This window comes from Alexandromys fortis, unplaced genomic scaffold, assembly GCF_014885135.2.
Source record: "Alexandromys fortis isolate MF-2015 unplaced genomic scaffold, M_Fortis_MF-2015_v1.1 scaffold_135, whole genome shotgun sequence".
Taxonomy (NCBI): domain Eukaryota; kingdom Metazoa; phylum Chordata; class Mammalia; order Rodentia; family Cricetidae; genus Alexandromys; species Alexandromys fortis.
Window position 1 is genome coordinate 1,684,562 of NW_026068036.1, and position 22,439 is coordinate 1,707,000.

Below are 22,439 nucleotides of genomic sequence, written 5' to 3' on the forward strand. Positions count from 1 at the left end.
GCTAAGCTGCTCTGCGTCCAGCAGATCACTTAGTTTGCAGAATGATGGCACTGCACACAACAGCTGAAACTTGGGTGTTTATTTTTGGCCTATGACATAGACAGTGTCTTGATTTTTTTGAAGCAGGTAAGCAAACCTTTCAAATCTAAAAATCGAAGGGACTTCAAGGTGAACAGTCCCTTACTTTAAAAGAATCAAAACGCTCACACATCATGACAGATTTCCGAAACAAGAAAACTGGGTGCTCCATATTACACTGCAAATTACATCTGTTCTTGCAGATAATCTGAATCTCTGTCCTGATACCTCTTCCACCCCTGCATGCTGATGCAGCCTACACAGTGGCCAAGAGCTATGACAAAAAGGAAAGAGAAGATTGGGCTCACCTATTCTATGGAGCATTTTAGAAATTCCTTTCAAAAAGTTCTTTTAGAAGGTAGATGTCATTGAAGGTCACAGGCGTACTAAATATTAAGGCTATCTCAGTAATGCCCTTACTGTAATCAAATCTAATCTTGTCAGCCAAGTCAAGAAGGAAGTGATAAGCTTATAATACATAAAATGATCGTCACAGATTGATGACAAAATCAAGATTCGTTTTGGTATCTGAGATGGTTAAAATGACACTCTAATTGCTTATGGGGCAAACATCACCAAGCTTAGTGTGTAATTTTAATCATGGATGAGATGCAGGTTAATTATCTTCATGGCATGCATGTGGCTTTTAAAAAAATCTCCGAAATGATTTGATCATAATAAACATAAAAGCCTAATAGTTTTCTAATTATTCCACAAACATTAATGTTTACCTTCCCATGTACTGATTCTGCATAATGTATACAGACTGAAGGCAACCAAAATGCCTAAAATACAATACACTGATGAACAGATCTGAAAAACACGAGGAGGGCAAGCAGAGGCTAAATATTTGGAATGAAAGCAATGATGCTATTAGATTAGTAGATTAAACAGCAAGTTCCAGGAACCCAGATGATCTTTGCCTCAATGATCAGACTCGGTTTATGCATAGATCTATGTGGAACTGGTTTTCTGTACTCCAAAAAGTAAGAAAGCTACTAAACATTGGAGAGATTAATGAGTTTCTGAACTATAATAATTATTATATTAATATTATAATGTTAATAAAATTATTGTTATCACTTGAATTTCATTTATTTTCATCCTTACCACAGTTCTTAACTCACAAGGAGGACACAGCTAGGATTATTACATATGTTCTGAATACACCTCAAATGCCACATGGGCTTTAAAACGGATCATCTCAGTCTTTCTCTACATAAAATAGATCCCATTTTCTCACTTTATATGAAAAGAGACAAAAGTAAAAGGTACAGAAACTATGTTAAAGGAATTCATATCAGAAATTTACTATGAATGTATTTTCTTGTAGTACTACACAATTTTTTATCAAAGTACCTATCAATTCCATCTCAATAAGAGGCATACTCATTCATCAGAAACCAGGTCACACATGTAAGTCTTCTATACAGTCAAATTTACATTTCTAAAATCAACAACAGCAAAGCTATCTACATTGACATAGAGAGCAACATATTACAAGATTTTAATATTTTTATGTAGCTATTGACTTTCACCGCAGCAAGGTTTGTTAGTGTATTCTGATAGGTCCCTTTCTTCTGTTTTGGTTAAAAGGTTACTTAGATAAGTATATTGCATGGCACTAAATACGATGACGAGTTATTCATTCTCATCAATGCCAAATGAAGCTTTTCTTTTACCAACAGGACCCATATAACTTGTGCTAGCTTTATCAAAACCCCAGTATGAAGACCACAAAGGCAACCATTTAACTTAAACCATCGAACCATTCCCAAATGACTGTGCAACAGACCATTCATTATATAAGTTTCTTCGCCATCAAAGCTACTTTCTATTTAATCATCACCAATTTCTAGTCTCTACCACCAAACAGTCTGTTTAAAAAATCACACAAATCCTCAGAAAATTCCTCAGAGAAACCTGCTCTAACTTTTATGCTAAATTCAGAACAATACATACCTGCTGGTCTGCTTAGAATGTACACGGATTTTGGTACTCTCGGGAATTCACAAGATCATTGACTTTGATCATGTCAAATACTGTTTTCAGGAGCAGGAGACAATATGCAGAAAAGAACTTTTTTTTCCCTCTCTCCTTCTGCTTTGCTGTCATCTGCAGTCACTGCTGCCTAAACTCTGCTTTGCTAAATGCCCAAATCCACCTAAGAGGAGTCCCTCTCATGAAAGGGGGTGCTTCCTGCACAATAGGAGAATGCCTTGCCTTCACCACTCGGAGTTCCCATTAGGACCCAAAATCAGAGGCCAGTTTTACCTCTGCTTTTTAATTGAGGCTGCCCCAGCCCTCTTCTACGGTCCAGTGAGACAGTGTTTGTGAAATGATTAAAAAGACCGTGATCTGATCAAGCGGCCAGAATAATGGGGAAAGAATGCTAGGTTAGCCACTCTGCTAAAAGCTGGGAAAGGAGGGCAGGGCACTCCTTCGCTATTGTTTTTATTTTCCTCTGCTCTCTGGCTGCCTCCTGACACTCTGGGTCTTTATTTACTCCAACTGAAATGGGTTAAAAGTTGTCTGCTTACAAGAGAATTTGGTAACAAGTTACAAATTTGGAGCCAAAAAAAAAAAAAGAGGAAAATAAATAAAAATGCTTGAATTATATCAAGTTTCCAAAAGGTCATCACTGTCTCTGCTGTGGCCTTTTCCCCATTCCAAATCCTCTATCAATATGTCATAGTGAGTTAGGCAAAGACAAAAGAGAGGCGCAGTGTGAAAACGGCACATATATCTAATCCTGACAAAGCAATGAATAGGCCTTCACAAGTATAATTATACTTGTTTATTTGTTGCCACGTACAGAGAACTGATGAAAAAAAAATCCATCAAAGTGGTATTATGCAGACACCAAGAGCTTCTTTTCTTTGCTTGCTAAAGCCACATTGAGGCTTAAATTCCTCATTGTTAAATTCAGAAGAAAGAAAAAAAAAGATTTTTGGCCGGTCCTTTTTTTTTTTTTTTTGCATCAGTTGCTGACAGATCTTTTGTGTGCTGGGCCTTATTAGTTCACAGTGCTACTTCATTTTTATCCATACTGAAATCCATAATTACAAACCACTGAACTGGAGATGGAAAAGGGTGTGGCTCACTCACCACAGGAAGGAGGTAGTGACATGGTCTGTCTTTTCCTCATCGGCTCTTTTTGATAGATCAGAACACCAGTGACATACCTGGATGGAAGCTCCGATTACATCAGGGGACATATTTGATTCCCAGACTTGAAGATGCTGTTCTTTGAGGCAGCCTTCATTGCAATTTGCTTATTTTAGTTGGGTGTTTAGTATTTCAGAAAAAAGAAATGCCTAACTTCTTTCCCATTTCAATATTAAAAATATTAGCAAAAGGAGTGGCCAAAGATTGAAAATTCGAAGTGAAACGGTTTCAAACCCAACGATTAAAGGCCATTATGTTCCAACAGACACTAAATCAAGTAACTTCGCGAAAGCACATTTTTCGAGGTGGGATGGGGTAGTGAAGTAAGCTTTTTTTCTCTTGCAGGACAGAAATATATCAAAGTAAAAGCAATCTCCATAGTTAATGTTTGTGAGCTTTACAATTTAAAACAGAAAAGCTGTAATTTTTCTTTGCTGGCAATCTGGAAACACTCTGGAGTTAATTACAGCTGATTCGGAGTGAACCACAGAAACAAAGACCAGTCTATGTCCAGACAATTATACTGCATTAACCAGCTTAGAGCTTCCTGCTGATGCTTCAGGGCTCTGCTGTTACACCCTTCTACCTTCCCAGCACGAGAGAGAATGCTTCTGCAAGAAGGAATTAATGAAGCGAACTGCAAAAGAATGTGTGACGACCTCTCCTGACACGGCAAAAACTTTCCACCCATGTCATGACAAAGGGGAGAAGGTAATTAAGTTTGAATAGAAGGATGTAACCAAATATATTCAGCGCTTAGAACAAGCACATTTTTAAGAAGGGAAAGTTTACAAAGACAAGTATGCGTGTGTGACTCAACTAAGTCATTTTTCCTTGTTTCCCTCTCATTTTTCTCATTAAAATCTAAATGAGCAATTCAGGGCAGATTGGTTCCCCTCTCTATAAATAGGACCCTTGTGGCTGAAGCATCGTTTTCTCCCTCTTTGATTCTTTCTTTCCTTCCCTTCTTCTTTCTGAGTCTCCTTTCCCCTCCTTCCCTCTCAGATCACTAAATCTACATGGAAGTTATGCGACAATTACATAGCATCAAACATGTGTGCCGTGGAGCAAATGAGGAGAGGCATACTTTTCCACTAAGTCCAATAGTTCTTAATTAGATTAGTTGTGGGAAACAGGAATTTTACCCAGTTTTCTTTACAACTTTAATCAAACTCCAGCTACTTTGCTTACAGAGGAATCAATAGTCCCTCTTTAAACCAAATTATGCTATTATATGACTCATTTTATTTGTTTGCTTCAGGAAAATTTCATAATCAGTGGGCAAGATGGATCCAACACTTTAGCTACCCCTGGAAACAAACTTGGATAATTTCAACCAATAGAGTTGATTTCTAATTTTCTTATTCATTTTAATTGAAAATGAATAGTTTGCATTGGTGTGAGGTAAGGACACAAACTGCAATTATGTCCTGTGCCTTTTTCTGTTTTTTTTTTTTTTTTTCATATATATACTGTTTTGCTAGTATTCCAACTGACACTCAGCCTATTTGGTGATTGCTTCATTAAAGGTAAAAGGATTTAATAAGCTACAGTATTACTGGAAAGCCTATGTTTGCCAATACTTAGAGACTAAACTGCCTTTTTCTTCATCTGAAGAAAAGAAAGGTACCAAATCATGCCAGTAACCCAGTCACACATAAGTATTCACCACCTCTCTCTTTTCTCCTCATTGCAAAATAGGGTTAGCCTTAATTGATCTTTTGGAGAACTCTTCCCTAAATAATACATAAATCTAAAACTCAGTGAGAGATTGTGTTAAAATACACTGAAACGTATAGCCCGGAAGCAGTACCACATTGTGTCGGTCCCTCTCAACTTCAAAGCATCATAATAGGGAACTCATTAGTCTTCCTTCTCAGGTCCCTCGCTGATGCTCCTATCATACTGGAAAGTTCAAGTGCATAACACATAAAAATGAAGCTATAATGTGGAATCATTTCAGTTTCCTTAGAGAAAAACAAAGGCTCTTCAATAATGTCTTGGAAATGTATAAAGCACAGCTACCATGTCTTTCCTGCACCTGTGTTGTCCGTTTTAAAAATTAATTGGCTAACTTCCCTCACTCAAAACAACCTGATTATCTAGATCATAGTAGTGCTAATAATTAGAAGAATATATAAAATTGATCCTATTTGACATAAGTAATGCAACTTTAACTGGAGAATGTCTGATGACGAAAGGTTGACTAGCATCATCGCATACATTATCACACACACACAGTATAATGACAATATCCTCTAATGCATATCTGTATTTTTCCTTCTATATCTAGTCACATAAAATTATTTAAAGGGAAAGATAATTTTATGATTATTTGTGTTTCACTATCCCTATCAATATAACAATAATGCACTAGTGTTAAGTATACTAGAAAGGCATTCCTTGCAGGCGAAACCAACCATAATTACCTTCATAAAACTAATCACAGTTTAGGTATTTCAGCAAACATTCCTATTTCCCGAGCAATGACTTTAATGTTTTTACATGATTTCACATAGTTTTAACAAAGAAAGTTATATGAATAATTTTTTAAATCACTACCAAGTGGCTTTTGCTCTATAGTATTCTGAGAGTCTCCCAAATGCAACTGTTTTTATATTCCATGTAAATATTTTAAATTACTTTATATTAAAAAACCACATTAGGACTAACATAATTGGGAACATAAGCAAAATGCCAAGTGTTCTTCTAGATGAAATCTTGGCAAATTTATGCTTGATCACTAAGATTAGCCTGTTATTTTATTTCTATGTTGAAGAGCCTTTTGTCTGTGAGCTCTCTTCCCTCCCTCCTTCCCAGCCTTTCTCCTTCTCTCCCTCTGTCTTTCCCCTAAAAGTTGATTTGACTGCTGCCCAGCAGTGGAGTGAGCAATTCAGTAATTAACTTTTGTGTTTTAAACCTATGAAGTTTAATTAGATTTCATTATAAACAAACAAATGTCAACCATAATTATAAGCTCCTTGGTTTACCCACATATTATCCCTTTTCAAACAAACTTGATGTCAAACAAATTAAAATCAAGCAACCAGCAATTTTGAGTTGAATTTTACATGATCTGCTGGTAACCTGATTGCTTTAACTTCAATATCATTACAGGAAAAGTATTTCAGGAAAAATAATTACAAGAATTCCAACAGGAGACAAGCTTAATGGTATTGATTCAAAAGATGCATGTTCCCAGGACCATGCTGAAGAAGTAATGTTAGCTCAAATCTACAGTTTCTATTAAAATGAAATTGTCCAGCATGAAGAAGAAATCTAAGATGAATGTCTGAAGTACTGGAGATACGAAGCCAACTAAAAAAATTATCTGGTCCCAATTAGCTTACACGTTAAGTAGGAAAACCTTAGAGTGGAACAACTAGGAGAAATGGGGTTTGCAGATTTGTTTACTGCCTGGTTTATCTATTAGGACCAAGGGCAACTGGAGCTGTCAGGACATAATGAAGGTAAATGATTAGTTAACACCAAGCCTGAACTCTTCTTCAACACAATAAGAGTTAATTAAAGTTTACCATCAAACATCAACCAAAGCAGGATGTTGATCAGGTTTCAGCATTAAGTGCAAACAGACAATAGTTGGCAGCAATTAGTGCAGCTATCAAATGACGTGCAATGATAATTATACATTTAAAACAGCTAAAGAGCTAGGGGAGAATCTAATCAGTGTCTTTGATGACAGATATTCAGAGGGCAGGAAGCAGGTATCAGATTGTTTCACTTGAACGTTGTGAATCAGTAGAATTAAACAAGAAAAGGTTGTATGGGTACATGAGCTGAAAGAGAACAGTTAGCTGGGCCCAAAGTGAAATAAATCTGCTAGGGTTGTGCTTTCAAAGATAAGAACTTGTGTAAAAAAAAAAAAGAAAACCTGTTACTTTTCAATTAATGTTTCAGAATAAACTCTGTGTATATAAAATTTAGCTTCTTGAATTTGTGTAAGTGCAGTTATGTCACAAGTATTCCATTGTCAGAATTGTTATTGAAATTATTAACTTTTACTCTCTAATGTGAAAAGCATTTTATACTTGAGTGCTATCTCTGTATATGCAAGTACTATTTCCCTACATAGATTTTAGATAGAAGTTTGAAATTCTTTTAATGAGGCTAAATTTAAAGGCCAAATATACATGTTGGGCATATTGTACGCATGTGTAGCACATGAGAAATAAGTCTTTCAATTGATGCTATCTCAAACCTGTAGCTTCAGTGTGGCCTAAACTGATAACCCTATACACGACATATGCCTTGGAAATTTCCGAGTTTCCCAGCTGATGTCTAAAGCACATGTCGAGACTGTGTCAAATAGTCCACATTTCACCAACACATTGTGTTATGCTAAGGGTTTGTATACACTGTTGTCTAATCCCAATCTTTCCCTGGAGCCAAATCTAAGCCATGGTTGGCTTCCAGTACAAAACAAAAAAAAAAAAAAATTGTCCCTCCAAAAGCCCGTTGCCCCTCTGTGCTCATACACTCATTGGTCCTGACATCTTCACTCATGCCATGACAAGCGAGCTGATGGTTCTGATGTGATTGTCCACCTTTATCTAAAATATACCATGAACTCTCATCACCATCTCTAATACTGCACTTTGAGATGCCGTAGTGAAATTTAGAGGGAAAAAATTGTGTGTGTGTTGTGTGTGTGTGTGTTGTGTGTGTGTGTGTGTGTGTGTGTGTGTGTAGATATGTGCTCCGTAGGTAATAAGAAACCAATTCCATCAAAGGAGAAAAGGGAGCTGAATGTGAACTGGATTTGTGGTAGGGAAACATTAGTGTGATCTACATGTTACTCTGGGGGGTGGTTAAGTCGCCACTAAATGTCTGGTCAGTACACACCAGACAGTCAAGCTGTCATTTCAATACCTTTTCTGTCCTCAACATGAGCAGCTGGAGTACAGCATCATTTGTTAAGTAATATAATTGAACCTCCTCAGATAAACATGACTAATCTGTGGGTAGGACAGTCCTCTTCTCCAATTCTACTCCATGGTGCAGCTAGTTTATTCGTACCCTCTTTGTGGTATTAAATATCTATTCATTTCAGTGGGATAAGGGACTGTCAAAACTAGGTTTGCAATGACATTGTCATATTTTTCAATTAGAAAGAGGCAACATTTTTCAGTTATTATTAAATGTGAAACTCTTCAGGATATTTGAAAGGCAAGTGCTTGCTTTACCAATAATACCTCTACCTACAGGCCTAGGAAGATGCCAGTTGAGGGGCAAGATTTTGGTACATATACTGTAAAATTTATACACTGGATTCTTGTCATAACCTCTTTTCTCCCATCCTCTGAAGATACACAGCCAATCATTGGTCATTCTCCCATAAGAGACCATAAGAAAGGAGGTCAGTCTTTGAGGTAAAATGCTGTTCGCTCTTGGACCATGTAAGGAGCTCTTATTGGCATCGGTCCCCTTCTTAGAGCAAGAACAAAGCCAAGTGCTTGTGTGAGCTTTCTAAGTAAATCAGAGGTGAGCCACATTAAGTGCTGTCCATGACTTCCTTGTTGACAATGAATACTTAACCAGTGCTCTAAGACCAAGGACTTCTGGCACACCAGAATGATTCTTAACCAATTGGCAGCCTGCTTCTTTCAGAGAAGGAAACATCCCTGTCCACTTTTCTTACAACTTTCCACCTTTTAGACTATTGTGACCCTATCTCTACTCTCTCAGCTATAAACTCAGCCCAGTCAGTTATGAGTTAGCACAGGCCTCAGACACCTGCAAACCAATGATTTTGGCTTACAGATCAAACCATTCAAACACCAAACCAACTAACAAGGAGACCAACCAAACAAACAACACTTTTAAAACTAAGAAACACACACACACGAGAGGGGACAGAAATGTAAATGATTCTCATATGCAGAACACAGAAATTTACGAAAGGAAAAAGCTAAACCACTTAAAATGAAAAATGCATTGCAGGGGTCACATTCTTCACACACACACACACACACACACACACACACACACACACACACACACACTAGATCTCCTCATCTACTCTGAATTATGTGATTTTTCCAAGAAATTTCTATGAGCTTCCGTTTCCTTATCAGCTGAAAAGGGAATTCCGCCCTTTCCCTTCTGACTACAACAATCTAGATCTCTAATATAAATACTTATGTACATTGCCCTAAACATTTTCCCTGAGGAAATTTTTCAGAAAAGGAACAACCAATTTAAATTTTTTTTCCATTTCTTTACGGTACCTAGTGGAGAGGGGGAGCAAAATCTGGTAGCATAATAAACTGAAGTTGTCAGTGTGGGCTTTTGATAACCAGTAAGCCACCCAGCAGCATCAGCTCCAAGAAGTTGCCAATAATAAGTCCACCACTGTAGATGCAGCAGCTAAGCGAGTGTGAGCACTGCCCCATAGAGGCTGCAATTTATCTGAAGAACTCTTCAGCATATACAATCCCTGGCCTCTTTTTTTTCATAAAAAATATAAACAATAGTTGCATGTGTAAACATGTGTCACAGGGGAAGATTATTAGGAATTAAATTATTTTGAAAGCTGTAACAAAAAATATGTTTCAGTTTATAGATGGTCCCAAATATTACATTTATATATTTATTAACTTTTAGACAATCTATCATCTTTGAAACTGGACAATCCTTCATCAAATAATGCATTATTGCAAAAAGTCAAAGCTCTTTTATTAACTCTAAGAATTAAGCCAAGTGGATGCTAATAACCTGACTAAAAAAATTCCTCAAAATGATTTAATGATTCTGTAGACATTTACATATATGTATACATGAAACTAAATTTTTTTCCTCCAGGATGATAGAAATTTTGGTTAATAGGTCACCCCGGAACAGAATGACTGATATTCATTTCATGAAATATCAAAATCTCTTACTAACAAATACATAGAAAAGTGTTTCAATGGCTTGTAAGCCAGTTTTGGAAAGCCCCCTCTCTAATTCACAGGCTCTCAATAGATTGAGTTCACTGCAACACTGAAGTGGGCTTTGTGGTCTTTTCTATTATTGTATTTAATGGACAGCCAGGATTCTTGGGTTCATGTAGATTGACCAAGGTTTGAATTATTTAAAAACTGTTTCTGTCCTAATTTGCTTTGCAGAAAAATGACGAACCAGAAATGCATTAAATATCTAGAAGTCCTCATAACTAAATCAAGTTGCGATGATGGAGTGGGAGATAATGGTGTGGAGAAAGAGCCACCTGCCAAGCTAGATGTCATCCAGAGAACTGCCAAGGAGAAAAAGATGTGAGAAGGCTCTTATATCTTTCCCTACCTCTTAGACATACTCATTGCCTAATTCTTATCTCTTCTTATCAGGGAGAGGAACCACTCTACTCAGATCCTTGTAGATTTACATTATCAAACACTCACCATCCAAATATTACATTAATATCAGCTATTAAAGAAGAGCCTTGCATGGCCATAGTGACCACAGATCATGTCATCTCACGCTGACTTACTTTGCAGTTCATGACACTTACGTCCAGCAAACCTGGAGACACAAAGTAGGACACTGAGGCTTACAAAGATTAAACACTTGGACAAGGTCAGTTATTCATCTAAATTCATCATGACAGCTTTTAACAGACACGATGTCTATGGGTCTAAGTAGACTCTCATCTATAACTTAAGTGAGAATAAAACAAACTTACTGAAAAAGAAAGTGAGTGAATCCAAAGTAAACAGAATGAAAGGGTGGGCTGGCTTGAATTATGTGCATTCTTTCTGTACATTCTGCTGCCCCCCAAACTTCATGACCTTGTCCTCATTTGCTTTCCACACAGAGAACGGAAAGTTTCTCTCTGTTCACACCATGTCCATGATTCTTAAAAATGCATTTTAAGTCACTGAGGTCATCTGTATTTTTATGAAACATAGACTCTTCTTGGCCATTCAGAGCACCTAGACTAATCTGTTACTTAACACAAAAGCATGTCACAGTGCTGGGAGGCTGCCCCGCTGCTGCTGAGCCCCCTTCCGAAGCAGAAAGCAGACTCAAGAAGAGAAAACAATGTCCTGCTAGACGGCCCTCACACGTTTTTCTTTGATTCTCTTCACCGTCTTCACAACCTTCATTTTCAATCATGCAACAATCTCTTTCCCAAACATACAAGACACTGGAGCAAGCACCTATCCTTGAATGGTGGAATAGAGTTCTTGTCTTCACATTCTCCTGGCATGCTGGCTAAGTTAATAGCTTCTCATGAACTCACTTCCAATTCTCCAAAGGAGCCAACTGAACTGAACTGAATGGATAGAAGGCTGTTCTCTGAGTATTGAGTCTTTAGAGTTTTTGGTGGTCTCAACAACTTCCGTGCTTTTCTTTCTACAGAGCTTATTTTGACCACTTCTTAGAAAAGAAGGACATTTAGCTTTTGGGAGAAAATTTTCATAGTTTGTTATTGAGCATATCTACGGAGCAAAGAGAAGCATTCAATTAGAAAAAGAACAGATGTGTGTGTGTGTGTGTGTGTGTGTGTGTTTGCATGCCAATGGAACAGAAATGTTATCAGTAATAAAACACAATTTTATCTGCTAAAACAAAACAACTCATTTAATAGATTCAGGAAGTCATAAGTAAATACAAATTACATCATTCCTAAGTTTATCGCTTTTTTTAAAGTGCTACAAACTGAAATTCAGAGAAGACAGGTTTCATAAAAATATCCTGGGAGGAAAGATTAACCTATCACTATTAGGATTTTCTCAGGTCATTTTTCTACATAAGCAAATTTTGTGATTCTCCAAAATCTTCTCCTTCAAAATTTTATTTTGTTTTCTTTTTAAGAATACAGCAAGTTACAAACAATAGAGTGTAAATTTCTGTTTTTTTTTTTTTAATGTTGTTACGGCAATGAGTGTTCTTTCTCTTTAGAGTGAAGAAAAAGGGCTTTATGGACAGTTATAAAATGCATATTTTAACACAAAAGTCAATTTTTGTTAAAATTATTTAGATCTAAGTAAATATTCATGAATGTTCTCTGGTTTAATAACAAGGACAAAACGCAATCAATAAAGCTTGTTTTTAGTGACACGTGCTAGACTATGTGTTACACAGTTACCGCTGAGCAGTCCTGTGTCCCCAGGACAGACGGGTATCAGACAGGCATTAGATATGTCCATGCCAGCCTCCTTGTAGACCAAAACACCTAACAAAGTTTGCTTGGCGCATTAGGGCACTCTGACATAAGCACCAAGTCAATTTACTCTATTTGTTACTATTTGTTTATTTATTGTTTTTAAATCTAGAATGCTAAAGTGGACAATTATATTAGGGATGTCTCTTGCCAAACACGACTTTAGTGCCAAAGCTATTTTTACATGCCATGCATATATTCAAAAATTCCTCTGTGGCAAGTATCCCATTTCACTCACAGCCCCTTGAGTAGGGGAGTGGAGAACAGCCATTTCTGACCTGGGGATTGTATGTCAAATGTGAAACCATATCAAACTTCCAAGGCAACTTGTGAACCTCTGAAAATGAGGGAATTAACACAATATCAACTCCAGCAGATCGCAAGGAGCCCAATCCTCATGCAAGGAAATAATGCCACTGAGCTCTCATTAAAAGCCTGTTTTTCCCTAAGCCCTCAAAGACCAGGAGTAGACTCAGATTTTGGTTATGTTGTCAGGGATAAGGAAAACAAGTGCCAAAAGAAATTGTGCACTTTCAGTTCTCACGTGTGTCCATCTGTTCACATATAAACATATATTCTGCTCTGTCTGATTCTTGCAATCCTGATATCAGAATAGCCTGGGCTTTTGCCCCGTTCCTAAGAATGCAGACATCACATAAGCTACTATTAACCCACGTGTGATCCGCATCCATGGTGGCTGGAACGCTGCCAGTTACAACACATGGTGCCTGCTTAACAATGTCTTAAAATATAAATGAATTTATTTTTTAAATTAACACATTTTTCTTATGGAAATACCTTAATAAACCCTTATTCATGTAAAAAATAGCCTCCATGTGGATTTTTTTGTTCTTTTAAGACCTTTTTTCAAGCATATCATAAAGTTAACCATAAAAGTTTCTGAAACAATCCAGAATTTCTTGACAAATTTTAAAAAGGACTCTAGTAAAGAAGTTGGGTGACTTTATAACAAAGATCAAACACTTTCCGTTTACAATATGCTGTACGCAAGAGGCAACCTGGATACTTTCATTTACAAGAAAACACTTTTGATTTCTCAAGTTTCCACATAACCTTCATGACAAAACGCAAGCAACTGAACCCCTAAAGTGATGACACACTTACTAGCTAGGAGAATATCTGGTGGAGTCTTCCAGCTCTGCTCTGGGGCACCCTTCACAGAAACCCCATGGATCATTTGGGGTGACTCCAAATTGGAAAGAGCTTTCATAAAATGTATACATTTATACAAAATGTATGCAAATAATGATCTATTCTGCTCTTGTTTTACATGCATGCAAAAGAACCCATTCTCACCTTTGAAGGTGTCCCAACACATGGTATTCTTATTACCCTCATTATGAAGAAACTTCATCAAGAAACCTGATTATATTGTCAACTATAAGCAATTATACCTCTAACTAGTACAAGAAAAAACCCAACTGTAAATCTCTCCAAGTGAGCGTACAGCTCCTAGACATCTTTCAAAACACCAATTTAAAATAAACACAGAGTACACCTATGAACTAACCAAAAGATTGCATTCAGAACTTTATGAATTAAAGCCTAAGAAGACAACTTTGCAGTTTCATTTGCTATCCCTTCTTAATTTACAAAAGCTGACTAGGCCACTTAACACTTAACATTACCAAAAGGTAGAATACACCACTCTGCCCCCAGTGAAGTGTTCTGTCAACTGAGGTAGTTATTCCTTATCAACGGGAGCTAGTACACTATAAGGTCAGTAATTAGATGACCTTAACATTCATGCCATACCACTGGCTTCTCCTAAAATCACTATTCTTGCTAGCAAAGTGCTGCGAATTCTTGATACTCACTAGTCAATATTTGGCTACGCCGATTTGTTTCGTAAAGCCATCTACATACAGACCTCTGCTGATATACTAGCTTGAACTCTCTTCATCCATATCTTCTCAATCATGATGAAAACTCAAGGCATCTAAGAAAGTTGCTGAAATCTGAGGCACTGATTGTTTGCCCGTGTCTTGGACAAACATAACTTTGGAGAGAGCAGAACATAGACATAAAGAGAAGCCTGTATTTTCATCTTCCTTTCATCTTAGTCATTCAGTCAACCATTTGGATCCCTATTCAACAGAGCTTTTCATTATGCAAAAAAATGCTAATCCTTTTCCGATGCTTTCACACTTGTATAAACCCCCATGCCTTCAACTGAAAAGCAATTATATCAGTTTACCTTTCTGTCAAAAACAGGATTAATATTCTAATAACAGAATCTCCTTTCTTTCCTCATCTTTTTGCTTTAGAAAACTAGTGGTTATTAGTAGAGACATTCTTTGAACAAGAACACATTATTTTAAATATCATTCTGCCAACCAATGGGTGAAAAAGGCAGAAGGCAGAGGCAGAAGACAAAGTCCTTCAGTTACTGCAGAAACTCTGTGTTGTTAAGAGACTGACCTTGCCTTGCAGATGCCCAAAGAGAATGAGACTCACTCTGGTCTATTAATCAGAAACAAATTATGAAAGAATGTAGCTGGACTGGTTGACACTATCCAGTCTTGGGAGACTCAGTAACAGCCGAGCAACAATGTCCTCTTCATGGGCAATGAAGAGCCATGACAAATGGGGCAGAGAAACTATTTATTTGCATATGCAAATTCCCACACAAGGGAAACATGTACAAACAAGTGTCATTGTAAGGTGGATTAGGCAAACAACGATTTCTTTTTAGGACATTCTGCAGCCCAGAACATTAGTCAGCACAATTAAACCAGTCTCCATGGAGACTAATGAAATTTCACCATGGTATGAGTTAAATTAGATAGCTAGTTATGTGTTTCCACAATCCAACTTGAAATCCATTATTGTTTCTGAACAATATAGCAATTGTGCCTAGCTGATCTTTGCCAGCTCAACAAGCTTCTAAGTTGACAATTTGCATATGTTAATATAATTAAGCACTAATTACATGAAACTTGTACATATTCACATGCACTTTCCCTGGGCGCTTCTCAGTTTGAACCTTGGCCAAGTCTTTAACCCTTAGAATGATTTTGGTGGGGGGGGGGATGAGAGCCCCAAAAGACAAAAACAGAAAAACCACACTGCCTATGGGGACAGCCACTAGGCAGACACATTCATTTATAAATACAAAGCCTGACCCGGCTTCTCAGATTTCTAGCCACAGTGACAGAAAACATTCTGTGAGTGTACTAGAAATCCAGGCTAAGAAAATGAAGGCAGGGGTAGCAGTTAGAGTAGTAGTAAAAGGCTCCTAACAAGTGTCTGAGATAGGAGAGCAATCACACTCATTTCCAAAAAGTGTTTTTGCAAGATTCTGTTCTATTGCCACTGTCAAACCTTGGGAGATAAAAAAATGGTTTGACAACAGCAAAAATAGCAAGTAGAAAAGGGAAGAGGAGACAGCAGCAACTAATGAGCTTCACATAAACATATGCAGAGGCAATTAAGCAATGTTAATTACTATAACGGCAGTTAATTGAATATAATTAGATATTTTAAGCCACTGAATAAAACATAGTTAAGATTAATTTTATTGAGATTAATTGTAAATAAGGATAGATTAACTCTGTGTTTTGACAGGCATAAGAAGTAGTTCTGCAAATTGGGAAAGAGCGTGGCCATCAGTCCAAAAACCATAGATTATCCTAGTGTCGCACCTCAGAATCATCTCCTCAATAAACATGACTTTTCAAACCCAAACACACAGGAATCTTTAAGAAAAACAAACAGCTTGCAGAGATTAAAGAGCCTTTTGTCCTTTTTCATGTGCATTCCTTTTAACAGACTAAATTAAGCGAGTCTGGTGTATGTTTTTAGGAAGGAACATTTCACACTGAATGGAAAAAATGTTCTATCACATATGAAATTCTTGCAGCTGTGCGGAACTTGGTCCAGATGGTTTAAGACTATAAAACAAGACCAAATGATAGGCAGTAGGCCTTCCGAAGATTATGTGATAAAGTCACAGTCTTTTATTTCCATCCTTCCCCCATTTCTACTTTGTGTTTTCTAACCAATTCATTTATTTTCTGATATAATTGTGTTTCTCCAAGAAAGTCTCAAGAAGTATTGTTCCTACTAAGTGCTAGGAACTAAACATACCGAAGGATGGAAGGAGGCCTCATCTAACAGACACCAGCTAAGTCAGTCAGCTAGAAAACTCAATGATAGCCATGACAACAATATATGTAAATGGCAGCACTTGATTATCACTGTCAAAAACGATGATTTCTAGAAGTACTTCTTAGGCAAACATTGCTACATGAAACATCTCTTCCTCCCCATACTTTCACACCAACCTAATCCATGCATAGTGTTTTAGAAAATTAACACAGTCCTCAAGAATGCTGAACAAATCACTACTAAGAAAGGGACATCAATTGATTTTGAAATAAATCAATAGGTGATTAACATAATATTTTTAAAGCAGCAGAATGTATATACCAAGCACAAACACATATATTATATCCCCAATGCATCACAGCTTTAATCGAAGGAGAGCTTTACACTACTGACCCTGGCTCTACACTGCCTCACAACTTCTGTAGGGCACCTTTAGTCTTTATAACGAAAAACCTAGAATGGCCTGGAAACAAGACTACAACAAGCCATTCTGCAGTGAAAGATTTTAAATCATCCAGCCTCTTCTAATAGACTTGAGACTTATTGAGGTAGAAACCATAAAAAATGAAGAAGGGAAATTTAATCCCTGAAATATTGATTTGCACATTAATATCATATAGGCAGAGGGCAATTTGGCTTCGTGGAAATGACACATTGTCGACCCTTGGTGAAGTCAGAGCCAATCTAACTGCTGAACATGTCTGAACCTCAAGAGTTATTAAGGGCTTCCCTTCTTGCCTTTATGACTTTTCTTCAGCCTACCAATGCAATCTTAAATGTATTATCTTTAAGAAATAATTGTAAAACCTCAGGGGTTTTCCAGTTAATGGAAGGGAGGCCAAACCACATCAGATTCTGAAATGCAACATTAAACCCTTGCAATCAACAAAACCACCTCAATTCTCATCCATCCAGTGCAGGATCTAATATTGTTATTAGAGATAATCAGATTTCATTGTGTAAATTTAGGCTCATGGTCAGAATGGAAGCAGTAAATTCTGCAATATTAAACGGCAATTTTCTTAGCCTCCTTTCTGTTTTCACTTGCTGTTGCAGCACCTTTAAAATAATCCAACTAGCTCACAATTAATGAACAGAGTTGGGCTACTCTGCCAAAAACTGCCAAAGATTACAATAGAACCCAACAAGGTTGCCTGTTTTTAACTTTAAGGGGCAACTTTCACTTCCCAGAGCCAGAGCCTCTGTTTCTGCCTCACCCCACAGTGGGTGCTGTGGCTGTGACTTACACAGCTGGTTTACCTGACCTTTCTTTGTTCCTTGGGTACATTTCACTTTTCAGATTTATGGTACTACCCTCATATTTCATTGACCCTATCTCCATCGCTATAAAAAAAGAAAAACAGACGAATAAGAGTTTACTTTTTAAATACAGGAGCAGCCAGCTATTGAATAAACACACAGCGATGCTCTCCGCAGTTTACGCCATAAATATTAAAACCATTAAAAATACAACTGTATGGACCTTATGATCCTTGCACTGAAGCCAGGTGCCAGAGGTTAAAACAGCTGGCGAGCTGTCTTTTATTTGTGTGTGTCTTCCTGCTGCTTGGAACTCCAGCCCTTGAATAATATCAAACATTCCCTTAAGGATTTACTTTTTATTTTCTTTAAGACGAGGAAAGAAAATCTTCAATTTCTTTAATATGCTTCTCAGTGGAGAAGAAAAACTCTAAAAGCACAGTCACAGAGAAAGTGAAATAATTCTAAAGATTCCCTTTCTGCTCTATTTAAACCCATCCTTTCCAGCAAATACTGTACACACCATCCTTCTTATTATTCAGTTAGAAAAGAGAAAAGAGCAAAAAAAGAGAGAAAGAAAGAAAGTCGGAGCTTGCTCTGTCAGTTTTGTCAGTAAATATGAAGTAAAGCAAGTGTGGATGGCAGCGGAGAGTGCTACATACCCGGGCTGTGTTTTTGCATTTCTCAATGGAAGCGATCGATGCCCGTGTCACTGTCGCGTCCCAATCGCAGCCAAGTCTCAGCTTTAATCTAAGCACCAACCGAAAAGGCAGCGGCAGCCGCAGCCTCTCCCTGATTCTTCCATCCATCCACCCAACTAAAAATATAATACTACATATGAGCTTTAACCACTCCACGTTTATAGGGATCAAGCCACTGAAAATCCAGGAGAACACAATAAAAAAAAAAAAAAGAAAGAAAGGAAAAAAAAAAACACTCCTGTCTCTTGTCTCTCCTCTTCCTCTCTCTTCTCTCTCCCCCCGTGTCTCTCTGTCTCTCCTTTTGCCATCTACATGATCCTTGATTAAACATGGAACAGAGTTAATAAAAGGGGGGGGGGTCAAGGGGAGGAAATGCGACTGTCAGAAATCGGGATCGCCAGATTTCCTGGTGAACCTGCCTCTGTCTGAGTCAGTGTCAATCCACCATCTTCAGCCACTCAACTTGTCTTTGGGTTTTTGTTTGGTGGTGGTGGTGGGGGGGTTGTTCTGTGTGTGCTTTTGGGGGAGGGGGAGAGTGAAGGCAAGGTGGGGGCTGGAGGTGGGGGGAGTGGAGCGAATGTGTGTCTGTGAGTGTTGACTCCTTGTGTGTGTGTGTGTGTGTGTGTGTGTGTGTGTGTAGGGGTCGGAGTGTGTGTGTGTGTGCGTGTGTGTGTGTGTGTTGGGGGGGGGGGTGTCCGTGTTTGTGATCTGAACCTTTGGTACCTACAAGGAGGGTGTCTCACCGAACGGTAGCTAAAACCTCACCAGGACCGCACGGAACTGTGGAGACACAGCCGAAGGCACCGCCGGAGCCTCATATCTGGGCCGGACCCCAGACCCAGCGTTGCAAGGAGCCCCCCGCCCGGATCACAGGTAACAAAAGAAATACAAACCAGTGCACCGTCTTCTGGGGAAGGGGACTGGATAGGGAACCTTCTGCAACTTGGCCATCGCTGAGGAACTTTTATACAATTCCATGAGAATTTTTATTATTTTCTTTTCTTATAGAAAAGGGTAGAAAGAATGGAAAGGGAGGGAGGAAGAAGTGGGGGAGAAAAAAAAAAAAAGACAAGACCCGCCGAATTCCAGCCCCTGCTCGCTTGCCTAGCTGCTCTGGCCATAAGGCGCGCGTGGTGCCGGCTGAAGCTAGGGAGGTGAAGTTCATTTGCAGACATGGAACCCTGGAGTGGGGTGGGGGGTTGGGGGCAAAGAATGAATCAGTTCCCACAGTCGGCCACAGCCCCCTTACACTTACACACACAGGAACACACACCATACACCCTTGCCCTTAACCGAAAAAAGAAAGCAAAGGCTCTTGATCCCCAGCCGCGGGTGTCCTCTTAGGGCGGCGATCAAGCCCCGGGCAAACTGCCTCCACCCCTAGGTCCACAGCCGGAGGCCGGGAGATCCCGCCTCCTAACGGACCTGCCAGGGTCCGTGGCGCCGGCACAGCCTAGAGCAGCCCCGGCCTGTCTCTGCCCGCCGCGGCTCGGCGGACCGGTGTCTACCTGCAGCCCAGCCCGGCGTTCGCCCGTCCTCCTGAGCCCGCGCCCCGCGCGCACCGGCCCCGGCCTGCTGCTGCCCCGCGCAGTGAGCTCCCTTCGGGGAACTTGCAAAGGGGTGGGGAAGGTAAAGGAAAAGAAAAGAAACCCGAAAAAGGTGCAGGGGAGGGTCGAGGGAGAGGAGAGGAGAGGGGGCTCCAAGCCCCACCGACCAACGTCCAAACTTTCGGAGGATCTGTGCCGAAGAAGCGTCATCTCAACGGGGTGCAGGGGCGAGAGGCGAGCGGGGACCCCAGGCAGTGTCCGCGCCGCTGCGGAGCTGACAGCTTCGCCGGGCCACCAGAGTGTCTCCGGCTCCCGGTGAAGGCAGAACCCGAAAAGACAGGGAAAAGGACAAAACTGCTAGCCGAAAGTGGATGATCTGCCACTTAATCCAAAAGTTAAATCCCGAAAAGCACGTCCTCCCCCAAGTAGAAAATCACCCCCCCTTCCGTGCCTTCTCACTCTCTCAGCAGAGCAAACCTTTGAGCCAAAAAATGGGGGAAATAGATGGAAAAGGGGGGCAGAGCGGAAGAGATAGTCGGGATGAGGGAATGTGTGCTGGGGCGAGCGGGAGCAAGCCAGCTAGGAGCAGAGAGGGAGAGAGGCAGAGAGGGAGAGGGAGAGAGAGGGAGCGAAATATCAAAGATTGTGCAAGATCAGGCTGGAAAGATAATCGATACTCGACCTAAATTTAACACAAACTACTCAATAAAAGTTAAAGAAAAAAACTTACTTTCCATTTCCCCTGCAGTTCCTACTCGATCTTCGCCTCTTTTTTGTTTTGCTTTTATTTTACGTACAGCTGATCACATCCAAGTAAAACGAGAGGGTTCATTAAAAAAAATAAAAAAAATAAAAAAAAATAATCCTCGAACTTTATTGGGTGAAAATAAAAACGCTGGAGCTGAAAGTGGGGGGCACGGAGCGGTCCTCGGGGGTCCGGGAGGAGTTAAAGCATGTGCCGACCGCGGTCTCGCTGTTTGGTTGTGAAGGGGTTGGGAAAAGGAGGAAAGGAAATGAAAATCCGATATGTCTTTATTCTGCTAATTATTATCGTTTTAGCCCTGTTTAAAAAAATGGCTGATTAAGTTGAGTGCGCATGTCTTTGTGTGTCTATTCCCGATATGCACTCTGGGAATGAGAGAGGAGAGCGAGGGAGAGGGAGAGGGAGGGGGGGGGAGAGAGGTGTAATTAGTGAGGTGATCAACATTCCCCAGACTGCAAATGACGCGCAGCCGGGACTCAGAGCAGCCCGGGAGCCTCGCGACTTCCAAGGCTCCCAGCGCTGCGGCTGGAGCCCTGGACTAGGCGACCGCGGAGACAGCGGATGGGGACCTCCGGGGCTCGCACCCCATGCGCCCCCGCGCACAACTCTCAAACTTCATTAGACACACACGTTCACACACACACACAGAGAGAGCCGAGGAAAGAATATAAAGCACAAATAATTTCTAAGAAATGCCCTTTAACCATTCGGGATTTTTTTTTTTTTTTAAATGAAGCAAAGTAATTACTATCGGACCAGAGATTTGTTTACTGGGGAGTTTTAAGGAGAAATATGAGCTAGGGTAATTAAGAGCTTTTTTCTAACATAGTTTATTCTACTCTGCACTCGGACGCACTTTAATGGCGAAATGCTGGGGCCTGAGCAAATATGCAGATATATGTAAATGAAGAGTGCCTGCCTGTGTGCAAACACCAACCAGCCCTGCCTCTTTCAAAGGAGAATCCGCACACGGATCCGCAGGCGTTCTGTTTAAACTGTATGCACTCACATTCGCGACAGAGAAAACCCAGGGCAAGGGAGATGGAAGTGGTTAGTTTAGTTAAAGTAAACTTCCAAATGAGAGTAAGTCTGGGGTGTAAGACTGATACTGGGGTACAGTGCTAGCTTTTATGTAATATTCTTGAATATTTTATCAGATCGCATAGGTTCAATGTAATAGCTTTAAGAAGACTTAGGGAAGAAAACCTTTCATCTTTCTAGTCTGTTGAGTTATCTTTCTTGAAGCACATTATGATGAATTTTAAAACCCTGCTACAGATCTCATTAGAGTGAAATATACTTGGTATTTTCTTGTGCAAAATTTAAGGTGGCTGATTCTCATTTGAAAATCTAATTATCTCTTTCCAATATTACAGATGTGAATATGAGTGACAGTTTCATTAAAAGATAATTAACTAACACTCGGAATAGACATACTTTTAAATACCCCCTACTGAATGTGGGGGATATATATATATATATACATATATTCATATATATACTGCTACTCTGCATCTTGATACACTGCTACACCAGAGGTCACAAGTAGACACCATTTATGTAATGTTTTAAAACCAGGAACCACAGAGTGAAGGTAAGAGTAACAAATCAAATGGGTTACAAAC

At 39.4% G+C, this 22,439-nt stretch overlaps 1 protein-coding gene across 4 annotated transcripts in view; it reads right to left on the reverse strand.

The window, feature by feature from the left end:
- The window catches only part of Zfhx4 (zinc finger homeobox 4), a 181,961-nt gene extending 160,863 nt beyond the window's left edge, over positions 1-21,098 (reverse strand). For 2 of the 4 annotated variants that reach the window (XM_050165058.1, XM_050165055.1), the window contains exon 1: positions 20,782-21,098. The gene's annotated coding sequence lies outside the window, so the exon portion shown is untranslated. Of the gene's footprint in view, positions 1-18,465; positions 18,652-19,397; positions 19,490-20,781 lie in introns of those variants that run through there. The other 2 variants (XM_050165057.1, XM_050165056.1) reach the window with 2 other exon arrangements.
- Between the last annotated feature and the right edge of the window lie 1,341 nt (positions 21,099-22,439).